At 46.1% G+C, this 22,879-nt stretch overlaps 1 pseudogene; it reads right to left on the minus strand.

The window, feature by feature from the left end:
- Positions 1-560: 560 nt before the first annotated feature.
- On the minus strand, positions 561-678 carry LOC145060692 (5S ribosomal RNA; annotated as a pseudogene).
- Positions 679-22,879: the final 22,201 nt, after the last annotated feature.

The following is a 22,879-nucleotide window of genomic DNA, read 5'->3' on the forward strand; positions in this document are numbered from 1 at the left end:
CCTATAGTATTTTAAGTTTAAGTTCTACTGATCTTCTTGTGGTATTGTTGGTAAGTTTTTAGACTTGTTAACACATCACAACCATTCTAGGGCATATGCTAATCACTCCTAGGACCAGCATAGTTGATCAGGCTATGTCATTCCCAGGACTGACCATACATCCCCGAGCTCACTTGTGATATTTAACAATTGTAATACTTTTGTTCTTGTCGTTGTGACACTGATTTTAGTATGAATGCAGACTAGTATACTTAACTAAATATTTTAATATTTAAAGTATAGACTCTGGATCAGAGTGCTTTAATCCCTAATGGGTTTATAGTTTAGTATATCTTTTATGGGTTGATATACTTGATTCAGTATAAACAATGCTCTGATACCATTCTGTCACACCCCAAAACCAAGAACGGCGGAAACGTTTTAGGGCGGAGGACGTCATGTAAAGTATCACAACACTGTAAATGTAAATAAGCAAACAACATCATCCATTGCATTAAATATATAATTTTAATACATGTAACATCCCCCTCTGGCACGTATCACAATATTGTCCGCTTTGGGCCACTCGGCACGAGGACTTCCCAGGGGGTCACCCATCCTGGTACTACTCCCGCCCGAGCACGCTTAACTGCAGAGTTCTTATGGGATCTGCTGCCCTCACGGATTTAAAACGCGTTGTGATAGGGAAGGTATCCACACCCCTTATAAGTAATGCTTAGTTCTCCTTCCCAGCCGATGTGGGATCAGATCTAACCCACTTTCACCCCCCATTATAGGGTTCGACGTCCCCGTCGAACACATCGACCCGTGCCCTAGCTCTGATACCAATTTGTAACACCAAAATTTCCCGAAATAAAATTTTTATTTAACTAATCACTTTAATATTAAAAACACTTGTTTAAAATCTTATTCACATTCAAATTACAAAACATAGTTTCATTTTCATTATAAAAGAAGACCAGGATCCTCCAAAACACAATTATTTCTTCGGTGTGTACAATCGAACCGTTGCCATCCCGCGTTACTGTGAGAACCTGAAACAACGTAACATAAACAATGTAAGCACGAAGCTTAGTGAGTTCCCCAATATACCTTACGCACATACGCCATCCGGCCCGGACCGTTCGGTCCACATAACATTGCCTTCCGGCCCGGATCTTTCGATCCACATAATATCGCCTTCCGGCCCGGATCTTTCGATCCACATAATATCGCCTTCCGGCCCGGACCTCTCGGTCCACAAGATAATAGCCTTCCGGCCCATACACATATATAACACATAATACAAATACTCTAACACATAAAGCACATATATCACATATCATACCTGACCTTTCTGTCACATAATACCTTGCCTTCCGGCCCATATATAAGCACGTGTAACACGCGTAGCAGCTAACTTTCCATTCATAGCATATAAACATAACACACAACATACTTGACCTTCCGGTCACACAATCAAACCCTTCCGGGTGAGGTATAGTGAGAAGACTCACCTCGGTACGCAGGCTATAACCTCTTCGAGCTACTCGCACACAATCCGCTAGTTCCGCAGGTTCCCTATAATACCACAGCCTTAGTTAATGATCTTAACAACAAGGCAACTGACCCCTCTAAGATATATACAGGTCAACGGTCAATCCTGACTGGACTCGTCGAGTGCAAAGGGTAACTCGACGAGTATAAGCATCCTGACACCACTCGCCGAGTCTGAAGAACGACTCGACGAGTTCCAGCAGATCTTCAAGCTACTCGCCGAGTCTGAAGAACAACTCGGCGAGTTTTAGTGAATCTTCAAGCTACTCGCCGAGTCTGATCATCCGACTCGGCGAGTCCACGCCATGCAGTCAATCGAACTGCTTCCTGAGATACGTATATTCCCGAAAAACACACTAATGGGACTTCTGGACTTCTAATCATCCTATTACCAGGGTATAAACTTTTGTATAACAACATAACAATCCATCTAGACTCCAAATGGGTTTCACAAACCCTAAATCCATGCACACATTCACATAACAGGAAATAATCCGAAAGATTACCTGAATCATGCACTCTCAGTGTCCCCAAGCCTCAAAACGTGATTCCCTTGCTGTCCCATTAGCCATAACCTTCTCCTTCTTGGACCATAACTTCCTCAAATCACCAATGATCTTCAAACCTTGTTCTGGATGCCCACAACCGATTTAGGATCCTTCTCAGTCGGCCAAAAGGCGAACAATGGAGGCATAAGATCCCTTAAATACTTCCCAAACCGAACGGCTAGGGTTTTCCACTGAACAGCGTCGACTCGCCGAGTCCATACCTGGACTCGTCGAGTCCAGTCGCGAACCCGCGACCAACTCTGCGACCCTACTCGGCGAGTCTGGCTCCAACTCGCCGAGTCTCTCCTTTAAAACACCCCAAATTGCAATTTAACAATACTTGAGATTTTGGGCTGTTACAATACAAGCATGTTCTGTACAGTTTTTGACACCAAAAATATAATGTAAATCAAAATAATATGATGAGTCTTGAATGTGCTCCATCTTCTCAAAAGCTGGCATCGGTACCTGTCTACTGATGACCTGAGAATACAAGTTATTTTGAAAGAGTTTATCAGCATTAAGCTGGTGAGTTCATAAGTATTTTAGTGTCGGTGTTTGTTATCAAAACATTTGAACGTGTCTCAAGTTTAAGTTTGTAAAATGTATGTAAGTGTTTTTAAAAGTTTGAATCTCTCAGAAAAACCTATATTTTCTATTAAAGTAGCCTTCTACCAAGGCTTAACTGTTTTATATGCTCGTTTGTTGTAAAAGTGTGTAATTTCCCAAGTGTAACTATCATTTAACAAATATAGTTTGTACATTAATGTTTAAGTGAGGTTATCACTAAAAATATGTAATGGGTAAATCATTGTAGTACTGTAGTTTTGTATTATAGGAACTACTGCTGTACTAACTACCTTAAACCGGATTTATATTAAGGTATAATGTGATAATTGCACCATACTATCGACTGGTAACAACGACATACGAATGGTCGTAATAACGGAATGACGTTTGGCACCCGCAGACCTGCAGGTCCGACTGTAGCTAGTAGCAAGGTGTAGGATAGTCAATCCAGTATAGATCTATACGCAAAATCACGCTCTCCCTCCAAGAGAATTCGGGCTACAACTCGGGCCATGACATTTTAGGCATGCTCCGATCCATTGGATCACAATTGTTATCGTATTCTTGTATATGTAATGTTTCTCGTTTTAGTATAGTTGTATATGTTATCCTCCTAGTATAGTTGTATATGTTCTCTTTCTAGTATAGTTGTATTTGTTCTCATCCTAGTATAGTTGTATATGTTCTCTTTCTAGTATAGTTGTATATGTTCTCATCCTAGTATAGTTGTATATGTTCTCTTTCTAGTATAGTTGTATATGTTGTCATAGTAATGTAATGTATAGACTCATGAATGAACTGACTCATTGATCTAACAATTGTAGTAGTATGATCCTGTGTTACCCCGATGGTAACTTACTAGTAATGTGTATAGTACGCATGAATATGGAAGTACTTTTATGTCTATATATGTATAATTGATATATAACTAATATTGAAATGACCTTCGGATGGTCACCCGAAATCCCACCAGACCACATCCAAATCAAGAAAAAGGAAATAGGGCGGATGGCCTTCCTAAGCCCTTTAAACATTGCTTATATATCTATACATATATGGGCATGCAATTTATAAGAAGTATAACAAAGTTTAAATAAAAGTATTTGATAAGTAAAAGATTTTGTAAAACATTTTGAAGTAAAGCAGTTTGATAAACGGTTTGAACAGTGATAAAATCATTGCTTTTCTAGTTATTAACCACATGTGATTAATGCAATCACATGTGATTGATTTTAATAACTATAAGCATTGAACTTGTATCCCCCCATAAAGTATTTAAAACATTTAAAAGCATTTCAAAGGTTAATTAAAGGGGTATGAACTCACTTATGGTGAGTGGTTTGAATTGTAGTGTCGGATACCGTGCTAGGTGGCAAACGGAGACTTGTTCACACACACGAGTCTAGTTATCATATAATAAGCATATATATAACTATTTAGCCAAATAATAACTTAATGAAATAAGTTGGGACACTTAGGTATATGCAAACACTTGGTATAAGTGTTATAGGTCCTAATGGTTGAATCTAAGTTGCTACGGGACAAGGCTAAAGGGGTTTAATGTACCAAATGACATTGTATATGAGTTTCCCACCCAAAAAACCCCACCTTTGGAGTTTACGGTCGTAAACCCTTGAGTTTACGGCCGTGAACTCTTGACTTGGTGGTTTTGGGTGTTTTAAAGTGTTAAATGAATTCTAGAATAAGCCTAGCATTGGTGGTTTAATCCTTTAGGTATTTTAGGGCCTTAGAATGCTCCTTTGAGGAGTTTACGGCCTAAAGACCATATCCCCTAGAGTTTACGGCCGTAAACTCCTATGGGGTGGGTGTTTTAATTCTTACAAGCCTCATGCACACAAAGGATAAATTCTAGACTTTTGTTTAAGGCTAAAGGGGACTTTAGGCACACTTTGGTGCCTTCACTTGGAGTTTACGGCCCAAGAGCATTTCTTGGCCATAAAATCCCTTTTAGGGATGATTTTGATGTGATTTACTCCCCATTCAAGCTACAAGTAATAGAAGGTTATTGTCTCAAAGTCTTAGGAGTGTTTAGGGCACTTTAAGCCTTTGAAATTTGGTGTTTACGGTCCAAGAAACTCTTGGGACGTAAACTCCTAAAACTAGGTGTTTCTGATTGTGTTCTAGCCTTAAAAGATCATACATAAAGTCCTTAACTAGCTACCTAACAAGGAAATGGGACTAGATAGCTCTTAGGCTTCGTTTTGGAGTTTACTCCCCAAGAACGTTCTTGGGCGGTAAACTCCCGGATCTTACATATTTGACATGTAAACTATGTTATTAAGCATAAAACAAGTAATTAAACAAAATTAGGGAAGTAGACTCACGATTTGGGATGAAAACCCGAAGATCCGTGAGAGAGAATATGGCCTTTCTATAGTTGGAAATGTGAATAATGAATAATTTAGTTCAGAAATCTATTTATAGTCCTGAAATATTGTGGCATAAAATATTTTATTATGGATTTGGAATCTAACATGAAGAAGTATTGAAATGCTCAAGTTTCACAAACCCATGAGCATCCACTCTCCTGTTATCTCCTTAAATGTAAACCCTAATGTACACAAACTTATTCGGAAAAGTCTGAAGTTCATTGAAACTGGACTAGCTTCTATTGAATAGTTAATGTTCGTACAAAATGGAAATTTCGAGTTGTCACACAGTCAGGCTGAAGGCTCGGAGGACGGTCCAGATAGGCTGAAGGCCCTAAAGGGCGGTCCAGACCTGCTGAAGGTTCTGAGAGTGGTCCAGATGGGCTGAAGGCCTGATAAGGCGGTCCAGTCATGCTGAAGACTCTACATGTATTGATAGCTCTGTATGAGGAAATGGAATGAGAATGTCGCGATGTGATAGCATCAGAAGGTCTGGCCCTAGGTATTGATCATGATTAGTAGACGGTAGTGCATGGACTCGAGAGTCCTTGCTAACGGAGTCAGAGCATGTGTGGTGCATGAGATAGCGGTTATGCTATAAGGGAATGGTGTAGTATTAGGTGAGCACCATGGCACTTGTGGTAGTGTCAAGGCAGCCAAGTGGATTTCCTTGGTAAGGAAAGGGAAAGGAATGTAGCTCCAAGAGGGAGTGTAAGTTCACGGAAGTGAAAGCAGTAGTGCGGAGTTATGATTGGGGTGTTCCAATTAAGGTTATTGAGCAGTGTGTTGTGGCGGTGGTATGGAATCACATCCGGGCTGGATGTCTGTTGAGGTCACGGAAGGGATTCCGAGGGTGTAGAGCCAAGAGGCTCAGAAGGGATGCGGGGATGGAGTCTTGGATTCCCAGTTTGATTTGGCCAAGGAATTATGTATGTAGTGGTAATTCATCCTGGGGGATGTTTGGAGGTGTCGTCAGTGCATCGGGTTTCCCCCAACCCGAGGATGATAGAGCCCGTTCAGCATGGGTATGAGATTGCGGAGGAGAACTCATGAGAGTTTCTCTAATGCTGAAGGATGTGTCATCCTGTCAGCATGGAGTGGGAAAGTAGGACTCAGATCGGGATCCCGGTGGTTCAGGGTTATTTCTAGCTCGTATAAGTCAAGTGATTGTTGTGATTTAGAGCGAGTGAAGTATCATGGAGTGGTACTCGGTTGATAAGTGTGTTTATCAGAGGATGAGGCCGGTGTCCGGCTTGAAGCGGTGGTCAGGACACCGCAAGGGGAAAGTTGGGTTTTGGGTTTCGGTGGTTGTGTTTTGAGGAACCTGGTCTGGTTGTGTAACAGCCCGGAATTTCAGGTATTACTTTAAATTAATTTGGGGAATATTTAGGGGGGACTCGGCGAGTTGATGCCTGACTCGCCGAGTAGGACCACGGTCTTGGTCACAGATTTGCGACTGGACTCGACGAGTCCATTAGGGACTCGGCGAGTCGACGCTGGTCAAGCTGAAACCCTAGCCGTTTCGATTCTGGATTGTATATAATGTCTTTAGGGTCGTCAAGTCTCGTCTTTTGGCCGATTGAATATAACCTAAACGGCTGTGGGCATCTGGAGCAAGGGTGAAGGCTAGTGGAAGCTTAAAGAGGTTGTTAGGCAAGGAGAGGCAAGGTGGTGATCAAAGGAGGATCAAGGGGTTGAGCTCTGAAGGTTGGGGACGCAGGGATCACGTTTTCCAGGTAATCCTCGGATCATTTCTGTAGTTTGGTGTTGTACACGAATCTAGGGTTTAGCAAACCCATTTAAGGATTTGATAGATTATAGAGTTGTTACAAGTGTTTAAATCCCAGTAATAGTATGTGTAAAGGTCCAGGAAGTCCCATATCTATATATTACGGAATCATGCGAATTACAGGAGGCAGTTGGTTGACTGCATGGCGAGGACTCGCCGAGTCCAATGATCAGACTCGGCGAGTAGCTTGAAGATTCACTAGGACTCGCCGAGTTGTTCTTCAGACTCGGCGAGTAGCTTGAAGACTTACTGGAACTCGTCGAGTCGTTCTTCGGACTCGGCGAGTGGTGTCAGGATGTCTATACTCGTCGAGTTACCCTTTGTACTCGACGAGTCCGGTCAAGATTGACCGTTGACCCGTATATATCTTAGAGGGGTCAGTTGTCTTGTTTAATAAGATCATTAACTAGGGCTGTGGTATTATAGGGAACCTGCGGACTAGCGGATTGTGTGCGAGTAGCTCGAGGAGGTTATAGCCTGCGTACTACGAGGTGAGTCTTCTCACTATACTTCACTCGGAAGGGTTTGACTGTTAGACCGGAAGGTCGCGTGTGTTATATTCATGCTATGTCTAGAGAGATAGATGCTTTATATGCGATGTGTGCTTATATGTGATGTATGATTATACGGGCCGGAAGGCGAGACTTTATGTGTTAGAAAGAACGGTATGATATATGTGCTTCATGTGTTAGAGTATTTGTATTATGTGTTATATATGTGTATGGGCCGGAAGGCAATTATCTTGTGGATCGAAAGATCCGGGCCGGAAGGCAATGTTATGTGGATCGAAAGATCCGGGACGGAAGGCAATGTTATGTGGACCGAAAGGTCCGGGCCGGAAGGCAATATTATGTGGACCGAAAGGTCCGGGCCGGAAGGCGTATGTGGGTAAGTCGTATATTGGGGAACTCACTAAGCATTTACGCTTACTAGTTGTGTTTATGTTTTTCAGGTACTAGTGATGACCGTGGGAAGGCGCCGGCGTGACACGTACACACTGCCACTGTTGGAGATCCTGGAGATTTATTATTTTTATTTTGAAATAAACTTGGAATAAACCCTTTTGTCGAATAATGATGTTTTATTTTTAACGAAAAATTTATTTGAAAATTTGAGCTGTTACAATTGGTATCAGAGCCTTGGTTTGAGGGATTCGGGTGTACTTTTGGGTGCAACTGAACTCAGACCGGGGATTTGAGGAAAAACTTTTTCTTAAAAATAATAAGGACATAACATTTTATAAAGGGCAAGGCGGTAAAAACAAGGGTGGAACAGTGTGTACGAGCAGCCAGCGTCCGAACGGTAAAGATCCCCAGAATACCTTACGATGTTATGTTATGCACTGAATTATGAATTGTTATGCATGCTAGAAGACTAGGTATACATGATAGGAATAGAATTGCCTGTTTTGTGATGCCTTAGTCTAGGGAGATTGCTTATATGAGATATTTGGTAGCGTGCAAGTAAATAGTACATACTAGAAGTAGAGTACCCGTTATTCGGGATTTGGGGAGGAAGATTTGGGACGAATACTGATACGGTGTGGTCGGTAGTATTGGGCCCGTACTACCGAAGGCACCGGATCAGTGGAAGACTCAAATAAGAATCCCTGGAAATCGGAGACTGGGTAGGGCGCGTATTGAGTACAATTGTACTTGGTGGAGTCTCTGATGATTTTATGTTGTATTTCAGAGACATCATGGTTGTCACACGCAATGGGGCGAGTTCGAGCGGTGCGAGTGACGAGGAGATTCGTCAGATTATTCAGGAAGAGGTAGCTGCGGCGGTCCGGGCTGAGATCCCGGAGATGTTTGGGTCTATTAAGACCACGTTGATGGAGGAGTTTGAGGAGCGGTGCGCCGCAATTTCTGAAGCTGCAGTTGCTTCCGCTACCGCAGCGGTGGCTGCTGCCAGGCCGCAAGGGGGTGATTCATTACCATTCAGGGAATTCAGCAACACGAAACCCCCTGAATTTGATGGGACGCAGGATCCGATTGCAGCCATGAGGTGGATCGCCGACATCGAGGGGTGCTTCTATACTTGCTCATGCCCGGAACACTTGAGGGTACGGTTCGCCTTGAACCAGCTCCGTCTGGGAGCGAAAGATTGGTGGAAGTTCGTGACGGTGAACTTCACTCAGGCAGAGATTGCGGCAGTGACATGGGAGAGGTTTACGGAGATGTTCAGGGATGAGTACGTTCCCCCGGTAGAGAGGGAGCGGTTGATTCAGGAGTTCTTGACCCTTAAGCAGGGTACTGATTCCGTGGCAGTGATCACACGGAAGTTTCATGAGAGGGCAATGTTCTGCCCCGAGCTGGTATCTACGGAGCAGTCGCGGATGAGCCGCTATTTGGGTGTTTTGAAGAGGGAGATTCGGGAGTTTGTGTCAAACTCCACCTATCGCACTTTCACTGAGCTTCAGGCGAACGCCAGGAAGCGCGAGATTGAGTTGGAGACTCAAGCGAGGGAGGAGGCTGAGTCTCGGCAGGTGGATCGACGGCCGGCCCAGTCTCAGCCGGCAGCCAAGCGGATTAAGTTCGCTGATTCGAGGATGGGAGGTTCGAAGGGTCGCACTTGCGCGAAGTGCGGCAAAAGTCACGAGGGGGCGTGTCGAACTGGTGGTTGCTACAAGTGTGGCAAGGACGGACATATTGCCAGGGATTGCCCTAAGGGGTTTATGGTTTGTTTTCACTGCAACCAGACAGGCCATCGGAAGGCCGAGTGCCCGCAACTTCGTCAGGGAGCTACACCTACTACCCGGACTACTAAGACCCGACCGGTGAAGGTCGAGGCCCCGAGGGCTTGCGGGAGAGCCTTTCAGCTGACTGCGGAGGAGGTCCGCGCTGCGCCCGATGTTGTGGCAGGTATGTTATCTTTCATGTATTTAATTAAAGGTCGAAATGTTATGCTTATGTTAATGTATGTGTAGGTACTTTCCTTGTGAACTCTATGCCTGCTCTAGTATTATTTGATTCGGGTGCGAGTAGATCGTTTGTATCGTTAGCTTTTAGTCAGCACATCGGCATTAGTCGTGAGCCGTTAAGTCGGCCTTTGAGCGTTTCCATTGCGACCCGTATATATCTTAGAGGGGTCAGTTGTCTTGTTTAATAAGATCATTAACTAGGGCTGTGGTATTATAGGGAACCTGCGGACTAGCGGATTGTGTGCGAGTAGCTCGAGGAGGTTATAGCCTGCGTACTACGAGGTGAGTCTTCTCACTATACTTCACCCGGAAGGGTTTGACTGTTAGACCGGAAGGTCGCGTGTGTTATATTCATGCTATGTCTAGAGAGATAGATGCTTTATATGCGATGTGTGCTTATATGTGATGTATGATTATACGGGCCGGAAGGCGAGACTTTATGTGTTAGAAAGAACGGTATGATATATGTGCTTCATGTGTTAGAGTATTTGTATTATGTGTTATATATGTGTATGGGCCGGAAGGCAATTATCTTGTGGATCGAAAGATCCGGGCCGGAAGGCAATGTTATGTGGATCGAAAGATCCGGGACGGAAGGCAATGTTATGTGGACCGAAAGGTCCGGGCCGGAAGGCAATATTATGTGGACCGAAAGGTCCGGGCCGGAAGGCGTATGTGGGTAAGTCGTATACTGGGGAACTCACTAAGCATTTATGCTTACTAGTTGTGTTTATGTTTTTCAGGTACTAGTGATGACCGTGGGAAGGCGCCGGCGTGACACGTACACACTGCCACTGTTGGAGATCCTGGAGATTTATTATTTTTATTTTGAAATAAACTTGGAATAAACCCTTTTGTCGAATAATGATGTTTTATTTTTAACGAAAAATTTATTTGAAAATTTGAGCTGTTACAATTGGTATCAGAGCCTTGGTTTGAGGGATTCGGGTGTACTTTTGGGTGCAACTGAACTCAGACCGGGGATTTGAGGAAAAACTTTTTCTTAAAAATAATAAGGACATAACATTTTATAAAGGGCAAGGCGGTAAAAACAAGGGTGGAACAGTGTGTACGAGCAGCCAGCGTCCGAACGGTAAAGATCCCCAGAATACCTTACGATGTTATGTTATGCACTGAATTATGAATTGTTATGCATGCTAGAAGACTAGGTATACATGATAGGAATAGAATTGCCTGTTTTGTGATGCCTTAGTCTAGGGAGATTGCTTATATGAGATATTTGGTAGCGTGCAAGTAAATAGTACATACTAGAAGTAGAGTACCCGTTATTCGGGATTTGGGGAGGAAGATTTGGGACGAATACTGATACGGTGTGGTCGGTAGTATTGGGCCCGTACTACCGAAGGCACCGGATCAGTGGAAGACTCAAATAAGAATCCCTGGAAATCGGAGACTGGGTAGGGAGCGTATTGAGTACAATTGTACTTGGTGGAGTCTCTGATGATTTTATGTTGTATTTCAGAGACATCATGGTTGTCACACGCAATGGGGCGAGTTCGAGCGGTGCGAGTGACGAGGAGATTCGTCAGATTATTCAGGAAGAGGTAGCTGCGGCGGTCCGGGCTGAGATCCCGGAGATGTTTGGGTCTATTAAGACCACGTTGATGGAGGAGTTTGAGGAGCGGTGCGCCGCAATTTCTGAAGCTGCAGTTGCTGCCGCTACCGCAGCTGTGGCTGCTGCCAGGCCGCAAGGGGGTGATTCATTACCATTCAGGGAATTCAGCAACACGAAACCCCCTGAATTTGATGGGACGCAGGATCCGATTGCAGCCATGAGGTGGATCGCCGACATCGAGGGGTGCTTCTATACTTGCTCATGCCCGGAACACTTGAGGGTACGGTTCGCCTTGAACCAGCTCCGTCTGGGAGCGAAAGATTGGTGGAAGTTCGTGACGGTGAACTTCACTCAGGCAGAGATTACGGCAGTGACATGGGAGAGGTTTACGGAGATGTTCAGGGATGAGTACGTTCCCCCGGTAGAGAGGGAGCGGTTGATTCAGGAGTTCTTGACCCTTAAGCAGGGTACTGATTCCGTGGCAGTGATCACACGGAAGTTTCATGAGAGGGCAATGTTCTGCCCCGAGCTGGTATCTACGGAGCAGTCGCGGATGAGCCGCTATTTGGGTGTTTTGAAGAGGGAGATTCGGGAGTTTGTGTCAAACTCCACCTATCGCACTTTCACTGAGCTTCAGGCGAACGCCAGGAAGCGCGAGATTAAGTTGGAGACTCAAGCGAGGGAGGAGGCTGAGTCTCGGCAGGTGGATCGACGGCCGGCCCAGTCTCAGCCGGCAGCCAAGCGGATTAAGTTCGCTGATTCGAGGATGGGAGGTTCGAAGGGTCGCACTTGCGCGAAGTGCGGCAAAAGTCACGAGGGGGCGTGTCGAACTGGTGGTTGCTACAAGTGTGGCAAGGACGGACATATTGCCAGGGATTGCCCTAAGGGGTTTATGGTTTGTTTTCACTGCAACCAGACAGGCCATCGGAAGGCCGAGTGCCCGCAACTTCGTCAGGGAGCTACACCTACTACCCGGACTACTGAGACCCGACCGGTGAAGGTCGAGGCCCCGAGGGCTCGCGGGAGAGCCTTTCAGCTGACTGCGGAGGAGGTCCGCGCTGCGCCCGATGTTGTGGCAGGTATGTTATCTTTCATGTATTTAATTAAAGGTCAAAATGTTATGCTTATGTTAATGTATGTGTAGGTACTTTCCTTGTGAACTCTATGCCTGCTCTAGTATTATTTGATTCGGGTGCGAGTAGATCGTTTGTATCGTTAGCTTTTAGTCAGCACATCGGCATTAGTCATGAGCCGTTAAGTCGGCCTTTGAGCGTTTCCATTGCAACCCGTATATATCTTAGAGGGGTCAGTTGTCTTGTTTAATAAGATCATTAACTAGGGCTGTGGTATTATAGGGAACCTGCGGACTAGTGGATTGTGTGCGAGTAGCTCGAGGAGGTTATAGCCTGCGTACTACGAGGTGAGTCTTCTCACTATACTTCACCCGGAAGGGTTTGACTGTTAGACCGGAAGGTCGCGTGTGTTATATTCATGCTATGTCTAGAGAGATAGATGCTTTATATGCGATGTGTGCTTATATGTGATGTATGATTATACGGGCCGGAAGGCGAGACTTTATGTGTTAGAAAGAACGGTATGATATATGTGCTTCATGTGTTAGAGTATTTGTATTATGTGTTATATATGTGTATGGGCCGGAAGGCAATTATCTTGTGGATCGAAAGATCCGGGCCGGAAGGCAATGTTATGTGGATCGAAAGATCCGGGACGGAAGGCAATGTTATGTGGACCGAAAGGTCCGGGCCGGAAGGCAATATTATGTGGACCGAAAGGTCTGGGCCGGAAGGCGTATGTGGGTAAGTCGTATACTGGGGAACTCACTAAGCATTTACGCTTACTAGTTGTGTTTATGTTTTTCAGGTACTAGTGATGACCGTGGGAAGGCGCCGGCGTGACACGTACACACTGCCACTGTTGGAGATCCTGGAGATTTATTATTTTTATTTTGAAATAAACTTGGAATAAACCCTTTTGTCGAATAATGATGTTTTATTTTTAACGAAAAATTTATTTGAAAATTTGAGCTGTTACAATTGGTATCAGAGCCTTGGTTTGAGGGATTCGGGTGTACTTTTGGGTGCAACTGAACTCAGACCGGGGATTTGAGGAAAAACTTTTTCTTAAAAATAATAAGGACATAACATTTTATAAAGGGCAAGGCGGTAAAAACAAGGGTGGAACAGTGTGTACGAGCAGCCAGCGTCCGAACGGTAAAGATCCCCAGAATACCTTACGATGTTATGTTATGCACTGAATTATGAATTGTTATGCATGCTAGAAGACTAGGTATACATGATAGGAATAGAATTGCCTGTTTTGTGATGCCTTAGTCTAGGGAGATTGCTTATATGAGATATTTGGTAGCGTGCAAGTAAATAGTACATACTAGAAGTAGAGTACCCGTTATTCGGGATTTGGGGAGGAAGATTTGGGACGAATACTGATACGGTGTGGTCGGTAGTATTGGGCCCGTACTACCGAAGGCACCGGATCAGTGGAAGACTCAAATAAGAATCCCTGGAAATCGGAGACTGGGTAGGGCGCGTATTGAGTACAATTGTACTTGGTGGAGTCTCTGATGATTTTATGTTGTATTTCAGAGACATCATGGTTGTCACACGCAATGGGGCGAGTTCGAGCGGTGCGAGTGACGAGGAGATTCGTCAGATTATTCAGGAAGAGGTAGCTGCGGCGGTCCGGGCTGAGATCCCGGAGATGTTTGGGTCTATTAAGACCACGTTGATGGAGGAGTTTGAGGAGCGGTGCGCCGCAATTTCTGAAGCTGCAGTTGCTGCCGCTACCGCAGCGGTGGCTGCTGCCAGGCCGCAAGGGGGTGATTCATTACCATTCAGGGAATTCAGCAACACGAAACCCCCTGAATTTGATGGGACGCAGGATCCGATTGCAGCCATGAGGTGGATCGCCGACATCGAGGGGTGCTTCTATACTTGCTCATGCCCGGAACACTTGAGGGTATGGTTCGCCTTGAACCAGCTCCGTCTGGGAGCGAAAGATTGGTGGAAGTTCGTGACGGTGAACTTCACTCAGGCAGAGATTACGGCAGTGACATGGGAGAGGTTTACGGAGATGTTCAGGGATGAGTACGTTCCCCCGGTAGAGAGGGAGCGGTTGATTCAGGAGTTCTTGACCCTTAAGAGGGTACTGATTCCGTGGCAGTGATCACACGGAAGTTTCATGAGAGGGCAATGTTCTGCCCCAAGCTGGTATCTACGGAGCAGTCGCGGATGAGCCGCTATTTGGGTGTTTTGAAGAGGGAGATTCGGGAGTTTGTGTCAAACTCCACCTATCGCACTTTCACTGAGCTTCAGGCGAACGCCAGGAAGCGCGAGATTGAGTTGGAGACTCAAGCGAGGGAGGAGGCTGAGTCTCGGCAGGTGGATCGACGGCCGGCCCAGTCTCAGCCGGCAGCCAAGCGGATTAAGTTCGCTGATTCGAGGATTGGAGGTTCGAAGGGTCGCACTTGCGCGAAGTGCGGCAAAAGTCACGAGGGGGCGTGTCGAACTGGTGGTTGCTACAAGTGTGGCAAGGACGGACATATTGCCAGGGATTGCCCTAAGGGGTTTATGGTTTGTTTTCACTGCAACCAGACAGGCCATCGGAAGGCCGAGTGCCCGCAACTTCGTCAGGGAGCTACACCTACTACCCGGACTACTGAGACCCGACCGGTGAAGGTCGAGGCCCCGAGGGCTCGCGGGAGAGCCTTTCAGCTGACTGCGGAGGAGGTCCGCGCTGCGCCCGATGTTGTGGCAGGTATGTTATCTTTCATGTATTTAATTAAAGGTCGAAATGTTATGCTTATGTTAATGTATGTGTAGGTACTTTCCTTGTGAACTCTATGCCTGCTCTAGTATTATTTGATTCGGGTGCGAGTAGATCGTTTGTATCGTTAGCTTTTAGTCAGCACATCGGCATTAGTCGTGAGCCGTTAAGTCGGCCTTTGAGCGTTTCCATTGCGGCTGAGAGGGTGATTTGTGCTACGGAGGTTTTTCGGGGATGTGTGCTAGAGATCTTCGGGGTCGCATTTCCGATTGACCTAATTCCTATTGCGATGGGTGATGTCTGTGTCATTGTAGGCATGGACTGGTTGAGCCGATTCAGCGCTGTCATCGACTGCGAGCGTCAGTTGGTGACTATACGTGACCCTAGTGGGGGAGTTCTTACGGTGTACGGCGAGGGTACCCGTTCGAGATCAGCTTTTTGTTCGGCTGCTAGGGCGAGGCAATGCCTACAGCGGGGATGTAACGGTTTCGTGGCGTATGTGATGGATACGCGGGAGAGTTCCGAGAGACCGAAGACATTGCAGGAGGTTCCAGTGGTGCGCGAGTTTCCAGATGTTTTCCCCGAGGATTTGCCGGGAATACCTCCTGCGAGGCAAGTGGAGTTTGGTATCGACCTAGTTCCAGGGGCGGCGCCTATTGCGAAGGTGCCTTATCGTCTTGCACCTCCGGAGATGCAAGAATTGTCCTCGCAACTTCAAGAGTTGTTGGGGAAGGGATTTATTCGGCCGAGTAGCTCGCCGTGGGGAGCACCGATTTTGTTCGTCAAGAAGAAGGATGGTTCACACCGGATGTGTATCGATTACCGGGAACTGAACAAGGTGACAGTTAAGAACCGCTATCCGTTACCAAGAATCGATGATCTATTCGATCAGTTGCAAGGGGCATCTTGGTTTTCCAAGATTGATTTGAGATCAGGGTACCATCAGGTAAGGGTGCGGGATGAGGACGTCCAGAAGACAGCCTTTAGGACACGATATGGGCATTACGAGTTCGTGGTGATGCCTTTTGGGCTCACCAATGCCCCAGCAGTGTTCATGGATCTCATGAACAGGGTATGCAGGCCGATGCTGGATCGGTCTGTGATTGTATTCATCGACGACATTCTGGTGTATTCGCGGTCTAGGGAGCAGCATGAGGGACATTTGAGGGAGGTCCTTGAGGTACTGAGGTCGGAGAAGTTATATGCAAAATTCTCCAAATGTGACTTCTGGTTACGGGAGGTTCAATTTCTGGGGCACGTTGTAAATCAGGCAGGGATATTGGTCGATCCGGCCAAGGTGGAGGCGGTGATGAGATGGGAGGCACCAAAGTCACCTTCGGAGATCAGGAGTTTCCTTGGGTTGGCAGGGTACTATCGAAGGTTCATTAGGGACTTCTCCAAGATCGCAGTGTCACTTACCAAATTGACCCGAAAGGGTGTTACATTCTCATGGGGACCCGAGCAGCAGACTTCCTTCGAGACACTTCGTCAGAGACTGTGCGAAGCACCAGTATTAGCCCTTCCTGAAGGGATGGAGGATTTCGTCGTATATTGCGATGCATCGATTTCAGGACTGGGTGCAGTGTTGATGCAGAGGGGCCATGTGATAGCCTATGCATCGAGGCAGCTGAAGCCTCACGAAGCGAGATATCCCACGCATGACTTAGAGTTGGGGGCAGTAGTGTTCGCCCTCAAAATTTGGCGTCACTACCTGTACGGGGTTCGTTGTACCATATACACGGACCATAAGAGTTTGAAGTATTTGATGGATCAACCCAACCTAAACATGCGCCAGAGGAGATGGTTAGACGTGGTTAAGGATTATGACTGTGAGATCCTATACCACCCAGGCAAGGCTAATGTGGTAGCCGATGCATTGAGTCGTAGGGCGGAGGGTACTCCGTTGCGGGACGTATGTTTGAGATTGACGGTGGTGACTCCGGTATTAGATACTATTCGTGGGGCACAGGCCAAGGTTGTGAAGTCTGGGATGCAGAAACAGGAGCGGGTCGTCGGGTTAATTTCAGAGTTCGTTACGGATGGGCGGGGACTTCTGACATTTCAGGGTCGGATCTGGGTGCCATTCGTGGGCGGTACGCGTGTCATTTTGATGGAGGAGGCACATAGATCGAAATTCTCGATCCATCCCGGTGCTACGAAAATGTATCTGGATTTGAAAAAGGAGTACTGGTGGCCTTGCATGAAGAGAGACGTTGCGTGGTTCGTGGAGAGGTGTTTGACCTGCCGTAAAGTTAAGGCCGAGCACCAGAGACCGCACGGTAAGTTGCAACCCTTGGAGATCCCTGAGTGGAAGTGGGATCAGATCACGATGGATTTCATCACCAAATTGCCGAAAACTGCCAGGGGAGTCGATGCGATTTGGGTGATTGTGGATAGACTAACAAAGAGTGCACATTTCCTTGCCATTAGTGAAAGTTCATCAGCAGAGAAGTTGGCGGAGTTGTACGTGAGAGAGGTAGTATCTCGGCATGGAGTGCCGACCTCGATTGTTTCGGACCGCGATGTACGTTTCACTTCCAGGTTCTGGAAGAAATTCCATGAGGAGTTGGGTACTAAACTGCATTTTAGTACCGCATACCACCCCCAGACCGACGGTCAAAGCGAGCGGACGATCCAGACATTGGAAGATATGCTTAGAGCGTGTGTGTTAGACTTTGGGGGTAGCTGGGATGCGCATCTGCCGTTCGCTGAGTTTTCCTACAACAACAGCCATCATTCGAGCATTGGTATGCCACCTTTTGAGTTGTTGTATGGTAGGAGGTGTCGGACTCCCATTTGCTGGGGAGAAGTGGGACAGAGAGTGATGGGCAGTACAGAGATCGTACTTCAAACGACTGAACAGATCCAACGGGTGAGGCAGAGGTTATTGACCGCCCAGAGCCGACAGAAAAGTTATGCGGACAGACGCCGGTCCGAGCTCGAATTCCAGGTCGGCGACTTCGTTCTCCTAAAGGTTTCTCCTTGGAAAGGGGTGATACGGTTCAGGAAGAGGGGCAAATTGGGGCCCCGGTTCATAGGTCCATTTCGGGTAATTGCAAGGGTAGGTCGGGTAGCTTATCGGTTGGAGTTGCCAGCGGAGCTGAATCAGATTCACAATACCTTCCACGTATCGCAGCTGAGGAAGTGTATAGCCGATGAGGCAGCAGTGGTTCCGTTAGAAGATATCCAGGTAGATTCGAGTCTGAATTACGCCGAGAGACCAGTAGCTATCAGAGATCGGAAGATCAAGGTTCTTCGGAACAAGGAAATACCTCTGGTGTTAGTTCAGTGGCAACATCGGAAGGGATCGGAGATGACTTGGGAGCCGGAAAGAGAAATGCGGGAGCAACATCCGGAGTTATTCGCAGAATGAGAGACTTCGAGGGCGAAGTCTAGTTCTAGTGGGGGAGAGTTGTAACAGCCCGGAATTTCAGGTATTACTTTAAATTAATTTGGGGAATATTTAGGGGGGACTCGGCGAGTTGATGCCTGACTCGCCGAGTAGGACCACGGTCTTGGTCACAGATTCGCGACTGGACTCGACGAGTCCATTAGGGACTCGGCGAGTCGACGCTGGTCAAGCTGAAACCCTAGCCGTTTCGATTCTGGATCGTATATAATGTCTTTAGGGCCGTCATGTCTCGTCTTTTGGCCGATTGAAGATAACCTAAACGGCTGTGGGCATCTGGAGCAAGGGTGAAGGCTAGTGGAAGCTTAAAGAGGTTGTTAGGCAAGGAGAGGCAAGGTGGTGATCAAAGGAGGATCAAGGGGTTGAGCTCTGAAGGTTGGGGACGCAGGGATCACGTTTTCCAGGTAATCCTCGGATCATTTCTGTAGTTTGGTGTTGTACACGAATCTAGGGTTTAGGAAACCCATTTAAGGATTTGATAGATTATAGAGTTGTTACAAGTGTTTAAATCCCAGTAATAGTATGTGTAAAGGTCCAGGAAGTCCCATATCTATATATTACGGAATCATGCGAATTACAGGAGGCAGTTGGTTGACTGCATGGCGAGGACTCGCCGAGTCCAATGATCAGAATCGGCGAGTAGCTTGAAGATTCACTAGGACTCGCCGAGTTGTTCTTCAGACTCGGCGAGTAGCTTGAAGACTTACTGGAACTCGTCGAGTCGTTCTTCGGACTCGGCGAGTGGTGTCAGGATGTCTATACTCGTCGAGTTACCCTTTGTACTCGACGAGTCCGGTCAAGATTGACCGTTGACCCGTATATATCTTAGAGGGGTCAGTTGTCTTGTTTAATAAGATCATTAACTAGGGCTGTGGTATTATAGGGAACCTGCGGACTAGCGGATTGTGTGCGAGTAGCTCGAGGAGGTTATAGCCTGCGTACTACGAGGTGAGTCTTCTCACTATACTTCACCCAGAAGGGTTTGACTGTTAGACCGGAAGGTCGCGTGTGTTATATTCATGCTATGTCTAGAGAGATAGATGCTTTATATGCGATGTGTGCTTATATGTGATGTATGATTATACGGGCCGGAAGGCGAGACTTTATGTGTTAGAAAGAACGGTATGATATATGTGCTTCATGTGTTAGAGTATTTGTATTATGTGTTATATATGTGTATGGGCCGGAAGGCAATTATCTTGTGGATCGAAAGATCCGGGCCGGAAGGCAATGTTATGTGGATCGAAAGATCCGGGACGGAAGGCAATGTTATGTGGACCGAAAGGTCCGGGCCGGAAGGCAATATTATGTGGACCGAAAGGTCCGGGCCGGAAGGCGTATGTGGGTAAGTCGTATACTGGGGAACTCACTAAGCATTTATGCTTACTAGTTGTGTTTATGTTTTTCAGGTACTAGTGATGACCGTGGGAAGGCGCCGGCGTGACACGTACACACTGCCACTGTTGGAGATCCTGGAGATTTATTATTTTTATTTTGAAATAAACTTGGAATAAACCCTTTTGTCGAATAATGATGTTTTATTTTTAACGAAAAATTTATTTGAAAATTTGAGCTGTTACAGGTTGATGCCAGGTGGTGCATTGCGGGAGTAGTTATGGAGTTGTGTTGCCGCAGGCTTCGAGGATGAAGCCTAATTTAAGTGGGGGAGAATTGTAACATCCCGAATTCAGGAGTGCAAGTTCAGGGTTCAAAGTGTAAATGTGAAAGGGAAAATCGGCGAGTCCATGGGTGGACTCGATGGGTAGGGTCGCGTGTTAAGTGGCCAACTCAGCGAGTCGGCGGCTGGACTCGGCGAGTTGGTGTTGTGTGGAGAAAACCCTAATTTCGGAGGATGAGCCCTATATAAAGGACATTATACCCTCTCCCCAGCCTCTTTACCCTCTATTGAAGTCCAGGAAACCGTAATGCGCGTTTGTGAGTGATTTGAGAGCATTTGAACCTTGGAGAAGAGATTTTGGAAGAGATCTTGGAGATTTAAGAGGCTTGGAGCAAGGGGCTTTGGAAGGATTTGGATTTCTCTTCTATTGGAGCTTTCCTTTGAGGTATTATTTCATTGCTTGGGTTGTTATTCATCTAGATTCATCATTTTGGAGTATTTGGAAAGAATAGCTTGTGATATTTTGAGTTTGGAGGTTAGATCTGAGGTTGCTACCTTAGATCTGGAATGGAGAAGGTCTAGAGTGCATTAAAGTCCCTGTTCTGGAGTGGTTGGTGAAGCCATCTTGTCCCAAACCCTAACCCTAGAGTGTTATATGCTTAGATCTCTTTGGATTCACGTAAAGTTTGCCACTTTACATGATGGATGGGTTGTAGAAGGGTAGATCTATGGTTTGGATCATTTGCATGGCCTGGAAAGCTTCTGTATGGATTAAGATCTAGGGGTACTTGGCGAGTCACAAGGGTGTACTCGGCGAGTTGCATGAAGGTGGGTAGGAACTCGACGAGTTGGAAGAACAACTCGGCGAGTTGGTTGAAGATAGCTTTGGACTCGGAGAGTCTGTTCTTGGACTCGGCGAGTCTGGTCGTGAGGTCCTAACCTTCTTTTGGTTGAGCCGTGAATCGATGAGTCAAGGGAGGACTCGGTGAGTTGAGTGCGAGGGGACTCAGAGTTATGGGACTCGGCAAGTCTCGGGGTGACTCGACGAGTTGAGTCGCAGATTGGGGAAGCTCTGAGCATGGGGACTCGATGAGTCATCGGGTTGACTCAGCGAGTGGAGTCAGTCAGGAGGTTGACTTTGACTTTGACGTTGACCAAGGGTTGATTAGCTGACTTCCAGGGGCATTTTGGTAATTGTTGGCATTTGTTTTGAGTTCAGTGTTGGTGTTGACTAGTGGTGGAGATCGTGTCAGTGGTTGGAGCATCTCGGTCTTACCTTTTCAGTCGGCAGTTGCGAGGTGAGTTATCCTCACTATATCAATAGGGTCTACGGCACCAAGGCTGGCCCTTTATCGGATTGTGATCTGGGTATCGTTGTTATGTTATTGTTTTGCTATGTTTGCATCCTGGTAGTTAGGATGGTACATGTTAAAGACCTGGGTAAGGTCGGTATCTTGGTATATAGGATGATGCTATGCTAGTGACCGCTTAGGTCGGTATCCTGGTTAGGATGATGTTATGTTATGTGATCTGCTAGATCGGTTTGTTTGGATGTGAATTGCTATATGATTAAATGTTTATGTGCACATGGTTGTTGGACTAGGGTTGGGTTGAGGTGGGTCCTGCTTTGTGCTGTAGGCCAACATACCCACGGCGGACCGGTTATCCCGAAGGCCCAGCAAGCGGTTCGGATAGGCTGTAGGCCCCAAGAGGGCAGACCAGACATGCCGAGGCTCGGAGAGTTGACCAGGACGACTGAAGGTCAAGTGCGGGCGGACCAGTCGTACAGTAGAGTCAGAGAGTGGACCAGGTGGATTGAAGGCCCGGTGCGGGCGGACCAATTACACTATAGACTTGATGTATATGGCTAGACTCGGAGGGTGGATTTGGTGGACTGAAGGCTGGTGCGGCGGACCATACACACAGTAGACCCAAAGTGAATGGTTGTTCTGTGTTTTGTTATGATATGACATGTTGTGCATGTATGGTATATGTGGTTGGTATTTTGGGGGTATCTCACTAAGCTTTCGGGCTTACAGTTGTGGTTTAATGTTTTTCAGGTTCTTAAGGAGACCATGGCAAGGCAAAGGCGTGATCGTACCGCTCCTCATGATCATGTTTTATGATGTGGTTCTGTGAAGACTATGATAATAATTGTATTGAAAACCTTTTTGTAATAACTTTATGAAAATGGGTTGTTTTTGAAAAGTTTAAATTGTTCAAATTTTTACGGTGTTACAGCGACAAAGCCAAATTCATATGGACCGAACCTTCTCAATCTTGATCTCTTGCCTTATGGTAACACGGCTGCCCACCATGTCTTCCAAGTAGTTAAGCAGTTCACCCTTTCCTATCAATGTACTTTTCATTGATCAAGGTGCTTGCCTTTTATGCATTCAAATGAGAACTCATAGAACTTACATGCATAATTAACTCTATTGGAACGGCACAGAAACAAGATAGTGTCAACACGATAGGTTGTAAACCTCAAGTCGTGTGCTAGTGATGATTGATAAGGTTTATTCTTGATTTGTTCTTGAAACCTTTCAAGACCTTTGAGACTCCCACTGACTATTGACATATAAGATTCTCTTGTCAATAAAGATTTCTCGACAAACAAATATTCAAGAGTTAGTGTAGCTTTTATCAAGACTAAACATTTCACAAAATTGGTCCTAGTTGGTCTTTGTCTTATCCAAGAAATCACAACTTTCCACAT

Source organism: Lactuca serriola, chromosome 6, assembly GCF_051521515.1.
Source record: "Lactuca serriola cultivar US96UC23 chromosome 6, Lser_US96UC23_V15, whole genome shotgun sequence".
In the NCBI taxonomy this organism is placed as follows: domain Eukaryota; kingdom Viridiplantae; phylum Streptophyta; class Magnoliopsida; order Asterales; family Asteraceae; genus Lactuca; species Lactuca serriola.